We start from the raw sequence: 7,931 nt of genomic DNA on the forward strand, positions 1-7,931 counted from the left end.
CTCAGGGCTGCTATAACCAAGGATCACAAACGTGATGGCTAAAATCCACAGTAACTAGTTCCTGGACAATTCTGGGGGCCTCAGCAGGACTAGGCTCCCTCCAGCGGCCCCTCTGGTGGCTGCTGACCCCCGGCATTCCCTCTGACCTCTGACTCTGGCCAAGTCCGCCCTGCGTGTTCTGTCTTCAGGTGGCCCTCCTGGCTGCGCATTAGTGTTTCTCCTTCTAAGGCATCCCCTCATATTGCATTAGGGTCCACCTAATCCCAGTATGACCTCATCTTAATGAATTATATCTGCATATTTCCAAATGAAGCCAGATCCTGAGTAAGTTCTAGGGATCAGAACTTGAACATATGAATTTGGGGTAGATGCAATTCAAACCATAATGTTTGAAATCTGAGCACCCAGAGGTTCAGGAGGGACCTTTGCTTCAGTGAGGCCCCTGAGGGTGAAGAGGAGGCCCCCTCCAAGATGTAACATCGGGTCTTATACTGTGAGAGGTACAGCTCGTTATGTCCCGGGGACGTGGTTCTCCAGGTGGGACTGTGAGTGTACCTGCATGCGGGTCTACCCGGGGCTCGGGAGAGAATGGGGAGTTGGGGTTCTGGGTCCAGGGACCCGAGTGGGAAGAAACCATCACCTCTGGTGGCAAGAAGGAGGGACCCCCCCTCTTTGTGAGATGCCTCTCTTCTCTCTTTTCAACTCTGAGGGGTCAGGGCTCATTGTGCAAGATGAGGAGGACAGCACACTTCTCCCTGGTCCCCGTGCCATTCAGAGCCCATGGAGCATGGCTGTGTGGGCATCACACAGGCCCTTGGGTGCCCAAAGCGAGAGCCTGCTGTATCACGCAGCACGGGACAGAACATGCCAAGACATGTGATGTGGGGAGCATCTGATCTGCTATTGTTGCCTTGGATGCACTCCATGAAGTAGGACAAATGTTTATCTTTCCCTTCTGGAAACATGTTAACACATTAAGGAGGCTCCGATGACAAGTAATTAGCTGTGGCCAAGGTGCTCAGAGGCACCACTTTTTGCAAGGCGGGCGGATGGGCAGATGTGTGGGACTCATCTCCTTCCAGTCCCTATGCCCATGGCTCAGTCCATGGGTCCGTCCGTCTGCTTCAGTCTGTGTGTCTGCCCGTGCCACAGGCAGGAAACAAGTGTCCCCCGGGAAAGGAAGAGCATTCCCCATGGAGAGCATGCCTGGCCTGGGGCGTTCCCATGGGCCCTGACTTGGGTTTGCCTGTCCCCCATCATCCCCAGTCCTGGGAACCCGCCTCAGTGTGCTTTGAAGACTAAATTAAAGGCTGTGCCTCGCCACCCAGCAGCTTTCATACTGTGTCCTTTGAGCTCCTGCTGAGTTGGCAGAGAGCAGACCCCAGGATTGGGACCCTGGCCCATGAATTCCTTCTCACAGGAAGCACAATGCAGGGTCCCACAAGCCACCGGGCTGGCCGATCATCATCTCAAGGCTGTGGGGGCCAGTGTTGCCCAGCACAGTGTCCAGACCAAGCACCAGGCATGGTTGATTCCGGGTGGCAGCATAACTGTCCAGCAGTGACCATGGACAAAGGATGTGTCTTGTCTTACGGCTCTTGCCAAAGAAAAGCACACCGTGGGCCTCACAATTCAAGCTGAGAGCTGGAGCTTTCGTGGGTGTTGGCTGGGAGGGAGGTTTTGTGCAGATGGAGACCACCGTCTGCTCAGGGAGGAGATGCACACCACTCCCATGGGGACCGGGCTGGAGCTGGGGGTGGTGAGGGTGGGGGGAAGAAGCTCCTGGGAAATTCCTGGCTACCATGGGGGGGTGGGTCACTACCCTGCTGCAGCCCCCAGGCTCGGAGTCCACATCCCCAGGCCATGCCGGTGGCGGGGGAGACACACACTGTTCCACCCAGAGCTGACCAGCGCCCCCTCCAGTAGGGAAACATCACGGGCACCCAGATTCTTGGCTGAGTTTTGATTGTGACCACCAGGAAGGGGCCAGCGGCCGTGGGAGCTGAGCCCAGTGCCACGTAGATCAGGTGTGACCGCATCCTGATGGGATGCCCAGGGCGCGGTGGGTGTGGAAGGTGCGACGCATTCCTGTAGGGCATGATGTGGACGGGCTTAGCTGGGGATTGCACTGATCAGGCTTCCGTTACGGTCTAAAGTGACGTTTTGTGGGAGAAGCGACTGGAGGCTGAGAGAGGCAGCGGGGCAGGGGGCCTGGGCAGGGCCCGGACGAGGGCGGCAGGAATGGGGTGAAGGGGTGAAGGGAAGAGGATGGGGGGTGACGGGAGGGGTGCCAAGGACAATCCCAGGGAGACAGCTGCACCAGGAACCCCGGGGGATGGGAGGACCATGTGCCCCCGCCGCTGGGTCTGAGTCCACAGGGCGTGCGCGGGGAGGTTTGTCATCAGGCACGCACGCACGCAGTGTGACCCTTGGCCTCGGCCCTTCCGGTCACCTGGGACCCCTCTGAGCAGGGGCAGTCGTGGGAAGCGTGGCCACCCCAGCTGGGCCGCCCCTGGGCCCGGAGGCTCTCTTCCCAGCGCCTCCGCACTGCTGGGACGGCGCCCGCTCCTTCCTTCTTAATGGTTCCTGGTCATCGCTTTTCCACGGCTGTCAGCGGCCGTCGGATGGCTGTGTGTGCGGGTGTGCAGAGGGCTACTTGGGATTCGGGGACAGACTGGGTGAACTCGGGGTTCTGGGTTCAGGCTGCTGAGCAGGAGAAAACAACATCATTCTGCATCAGGAGGTCGGAAAACCGTGAGCAGCGAATGTGGGGATGTTTGCTTGGAATACTTACCAGAGTCTGCAGCTGAGGGCGGCGGGGCGCGGGGAGAGGGGCTGCGGGAGGGGCCCAGGCCGCCAGGGATGCCAGCCGCCCCGCCAGGGCTCTCCCGGGCAGGGAGAGAAGCTGCCCCCTGCCATGGGGAGGGGCCCCGACCTCACAGACGCAGGGAAACTGAGGTGGGTAAGTCTGGGCCCCAAGTGGAGACAGTTCTGATGTAAAGAAGGGACACTGTGTGGGGCCCCAAGGTCACGGGCGAGGGAGAGCAGATAGAGTAGACATGCTTCACCCCGAGCCTCCCACGGCAGAGGGGCTGTCCCCACCAGAGCGCAGACAGATCCAGAGAATTAGAATTTGCTTGATGGCTTCCCTCCCTAAAATCACAGGGGTTGAAGGGGTTGAAGGGGTGCGGCGGTGTCTGCCCTGCAAGACAACACGTACCCCCAAGTCAGCCCCCCGTCTTGGGCCCAGGCCAACAGCGAGGTTAAGCATCCACAGAGCCGGCTGGGAACGTGCTGCATTTCCTAACAGAAGACCTGCGATCAGGCGCTCCCCACACACGGTCCTCCGTTGCCCAGTCTGGCCAGTTGAGCAGGTGGGTCCCGGAGGGTGATGGTGGACAGACTCCATCGGGTGGCCACACCAGTCACAGGGGCTGGGCTACCAGGGGCAGAGGAGCCGGCCTGGTCCCTGGCCCCTTCCTACGGATGCCCCTGTCCCGGCACCGACGGGAAGGAGCGACAGGACTCTTCCCACCCGGTCACCGGGATGGACCACAGTTCAATCCTGGGCTGTGGAAACCTCTTGTCGGCCGTCCTAACACCTGGGCTTTGCCCAGAACATCCCATGGCTCCAGTCTCTGGAAGACCTTGGGCTGGATGGACAAGAGACAAGAATGGGGCCTTGGCAGGCAGGAGACAGACCCTACAACATCTCCGGGGCTGGCCAAGCCGGAGCTCCCAGGGCCCAGGGGCGGACGGCCCACCACCCCCTCCCCACCGAGTCAACGTCGGGTCACTGCACCGAGCACCCCCCTCCGAGGGGGTCCCCACACTGAGCAGCTCCAGCCCTCGACTTAGCGACACTAACAGCTCTTGGATTCGAGTGGGGCCCGGAGCAACTGGGGGTGCACCGGTCAGCCCAGCAGCCCCCCTGTGGTGGAGTTCGGTCCTGGGAAAAGCTAACAATGGGGTTCATAGAGAACCACAGACAAGAGGTCCAAAATGTGCACCCGAGGGGTCTGGCCTGCTCTGGGGGCTGGGGCAGCAAACGTCCAGCAGGTAGCGGGAACTGACCGTCACAGACTAGGCTATGTGGGCAGGAGCGCCGCCTGAGCGTCTGAGCGGCCCCCACCCCATCACCACGGCCGCGCACCCCGTGCACCCCTCTCCTGGCCCACACGTCCTGCTGCGTGGCTGGCTGCGGGAGGGGACGAGGGCTGATCTCTGATGCCTGGGTCGGTTCAGTATGTGGCTGTCACCGCACGGCATCCCTACTCGGTGGCCCTGAGAGAGGGGCGTGCTCCCAGGGGACAGAGAAGAAGCCATCGACAGAGCTTTGTCAGGTCAGACATCCAGGGAAGGAGACACGGGAGAAATGGCACAAGGAGGCCTGGGGACAGGGACCCCAGTGGACTCACGGGCCCTTAGCAACCGTGGGTCTCCCTGAGAAGAACAAGGTCCAGAGGATCTTCTGGAGCAGAGCCCCTGGGGACCCTGCTCCGTGGGAGGGGGCTCTGCTCCGTGGGGGGGCCCTGCTCGTTGGAGGCCAGCTGAGCAGGGCAGCTGGGAAGGGAGATGAGGCATCTGTGCACTGTGAGGCCGTCACTGGGGACACCAGCCTGGCCGGCGCTCGGGCCGGCAGGTACCCAGGAAGGGGCTGGGTCTGCAGGGTTACCAACATGGATGCCACAGCCCCAGGCCGGTCTGGCTGCAGTGTGGGTGTCTTGCTCCGTTGATTCCAGGACCCAGGGGATAGTGGAGTGGAGCTAGGACCCAAACCGGGTCTTTACGGCTGCCATCCACCCAGCGCTTCCGTGTAGGGGCTCTGTGTGCACATTTGTGTTTCCTTTTATCTTGAATCCCCTTTTCTCTGCTCTGCCTGAGTCCCACCCCACCAGGGTGGCCCAGGCAACCTCCCGAAGAAGCAGTGGAGGGCAGGATGGCTTCTGCAAGGGGCAGGGGGGAAGGTGGTTAATTCGGGGCCAGACACGTCTTCCTTCTTTCCCACCTGCCCAGCCCCGAGGGCCCGGCAGCCACCTGGCAGGGACCACATCCTGCTTCAACTACCTCACCTGGCACTGCCCAGACCTTGCCGTCTCTGGCTCCGCGTGAATCCGGCCGCGCAGGGCCAGCTGGGCACTCCCTGTGGAATTGCAGAATTGCCTGGCAGGTGCCCGGGAGCTCTGCCCTGGAAGGAGGCGGCTTTGGGGACTGAAGCCTTCTACCCATGTATTCCCAGGCCTCCCCCCTGCAGTGTGGCTGTGTCCCTGGCCCGGAGATGCTCACACAGGGACACAACCCTTCTTGCTGGCTGACATTTCAGCATCTTAGCACCCCAAGGTGGTGGGCACCTCGTTATGCCCCTCAGAGCCTTCTGGAGGATCCAGGAGGCTGGCTGACTTCCCCAAAGTCACTTAGCTGTGGAGGGGTACAGTGGGACCACTTCCTTCCTAAACCCTGCCCCCTGCCAAGGGGCCCCTGTCCATGGCTGGTAACTGGGGCAGCCGTCAGCTGATGTCCTTGCAGACCACAGGTTAGGACAGTTAGAAACAGACATGGCATGTGGGGACCCCCCATCCTATCATGTGAGGAAAGTGTGACCACCAATCATATCACATTGCTTCCGGACAAATGGACCCACAAACCCTCGAGGGGCACCTTCAGGAACCCCGTGGTCTAGAGCAAGCCAAGGGGTCTGAACAAACCCCTTTCAACCAGCAACGCAGCCTTGGCTAAGCCCCTAGACCAGCCTGAAAAGTGTCCCCGAACAGCCAGGGCTGGCAGGCTCTCGTCTGGCTGGAACAGGCCCGTTCCATCGGGCAGGTGAACAATGCAGCCCCTCGCGTGACAAATGGGCTCATTAAGGAGATGGATGGCCCTGGCCCATGGCCAGAAGACCAGCGTCTTCTCCCGGGCAGGGGCCAAGTGCATTCAGAGCTCCAGACCAGCAGCAGCCGACAGGCCTCTTGGGCAGATGGGGTAGGGCAGTCGGGCTCCCCGGCCGTGCAGCCCTCAGGAGGAGGGCAGCCGGGTCCTGGGCCCTGTCTCGGTGGCCGGTGCTCATGGCTGGGTGAAGGCATTTGGCAGGTTTGGCAGGAGACACAGTGGATGCTCAGGAACAAGGTGATGTGCCCAAGGTCATCAGCGAGTCAGCTTTTCTGGGATTAAAATCCAGTTTGGCTGGGTGACCCAAACCCATGGCCGCTTCTGGATTTCCCATGCCATGCCTCACTGCTTTCCCTCTGCCACGCTCTCGGTTAGCTGCCTCGAAAGCCTTCCCCACCATCCCATCTGGGAGCGCCTCATGGTGGTCGTCCCAGTCGGGTGCCCCTACATTCTGCTGGGTACCCTCGCCCAGTGGACCTCCCCCCACCTGCCACACCTGCCCAGTGAGCAAATGCAGGTGAGGATGAGAAGCAAGAAACCCTTCTGGAAGCTTCTCCAGGACTCCCCTGAGCCCCATCCCAGAGTAGGGGAAGGGCACTGGCTGAGGGCTTTGCAGCTGTTGGTGCCCTCCCGCAGCAGGCCGGCCCTCAGCCCGTGCCACTTCCTCCAGGAAGCTTCCCTCTTCAGTTTCGTCAACCCGGTCCTGCAAAGGCCCCAGGGCAGAGACACCCTGCTCTGGTCTGAACCTCAGCCTCTCAGGAGTTAAAGGTCCCAGCAGCTGGGCTGGGTGTGAGCCTCACTGTGGGCTAACAGGGGTGGTGAGACCCCCAGACCGTGCCTGAGCCACGAGGATGCCAGTGAACATGAGGCTGGGTCTGCCTCCCCTCTGCTCCTGCAGGTGCATGCCCACACTGGGCAGGAGCCCGAACGCCGCCCAGCCCATGAACCCCCCGCACCCCTGACCTGGGCCACCCCGTCCTCCTCTACAAAGAGCTGGATTTATACCTGCTGGTCCCCCCTGGAGCCAGTCACAAAACCTTCTCATCAAACATTCTTCTGAATTGAAGATAAGCAGAGATTTGACTCCTCAGGTGTATTAATAAAGAACGGTTTCAATTGAGGCCTCTTGGAGAACATTAAAAGATTATCCTCTCCTCCAGTTGCCCGTTACCGTCCATCAGAGTGCTCAGCCACAGCCTCAAGCCGGGAAACCACAGTGCCTGGCTCAATCAGAGCAGGAAAATAAAATGCGCAGATGCACCAAAGCGGCCGGGAATTCTTTAATGGGCTGTCGGAACAGGATTCCATGAGCCCCTGACAGCAGCAGACGAGCCCACCTGCCCGTTCAGTCTGAGATGTTTGCATTTGTGCTGTTTTCTACTGATTTCCTCTTTAGAGGTCTTTGTGACTTTCCCAAATTGGGTGAGACCCACCATCACTGTAACCCAGGGTGGCCCCTTGGTCAGCCTATTTGCCCTTCATCCAAGGTGGTGTAGGGAGGCCAAGGGCAGGGCAGGGAGGCCCCCTCCGGGGGCGTGAGACCCGAGCAGAGGGATGGGCCGAGGTGTGGTTCGTGCTGGCAAATGGGGCCCAGGGAGCGCCTGTCCCCCGGCTTCTCTTAGGGTCGCAGTCGGGCATGTTTAACGTGTTCGGTGTGGGGGCTAGTGAGGGCCAGTTGCGTGCACGCCTGCTGTCTGCACACACCAGGCCCAAGAGGGCAGCACTGTGTGTGTGTGTGTGTGTGTGTGTGTGTGTGTGTGTGTGTGTGTGTGTGTCGGGGTGGGGGGGTCTGAGAGCCGCCAGGGGCAGTAGCAAGGGCGTGAGGGTGCACATCCGTCTGGGACACTGCCGTGGACCTGTGGATGCGCCCACTGCTGGGAAGGCCCCCAAGGCCTCAGCCCTGCCCTTCCAAGTTGGGAAGCAGGTCCAGACCCATCTAAAGAATGTATCCCATCCACAGATGCAGCTTTCTGCACCTTTGCCTCTGAGCACGGGGGCTCTCCCTGCCCTTCCTCCTCTGTCTCTGCATCCGAGCATCCTTGAGG

The sequence above is a fragment of the Eumetopias jubatus genome, unplaced genomic scaffold, assembly GCF_037043125.1.
Source record: "Eumetopias jubatus isolate StellerSeaLion01/CBP00866 unplaced genomic scaffold, mEumJub1_p1.0 scaffold_8, whole genome shotgun sequence".
NCBI lineage: Eukaryota > Metazoa > Chordata > Mammalia > Carnivora > Otariidae > Eumetopias > Eumetopias jubatus.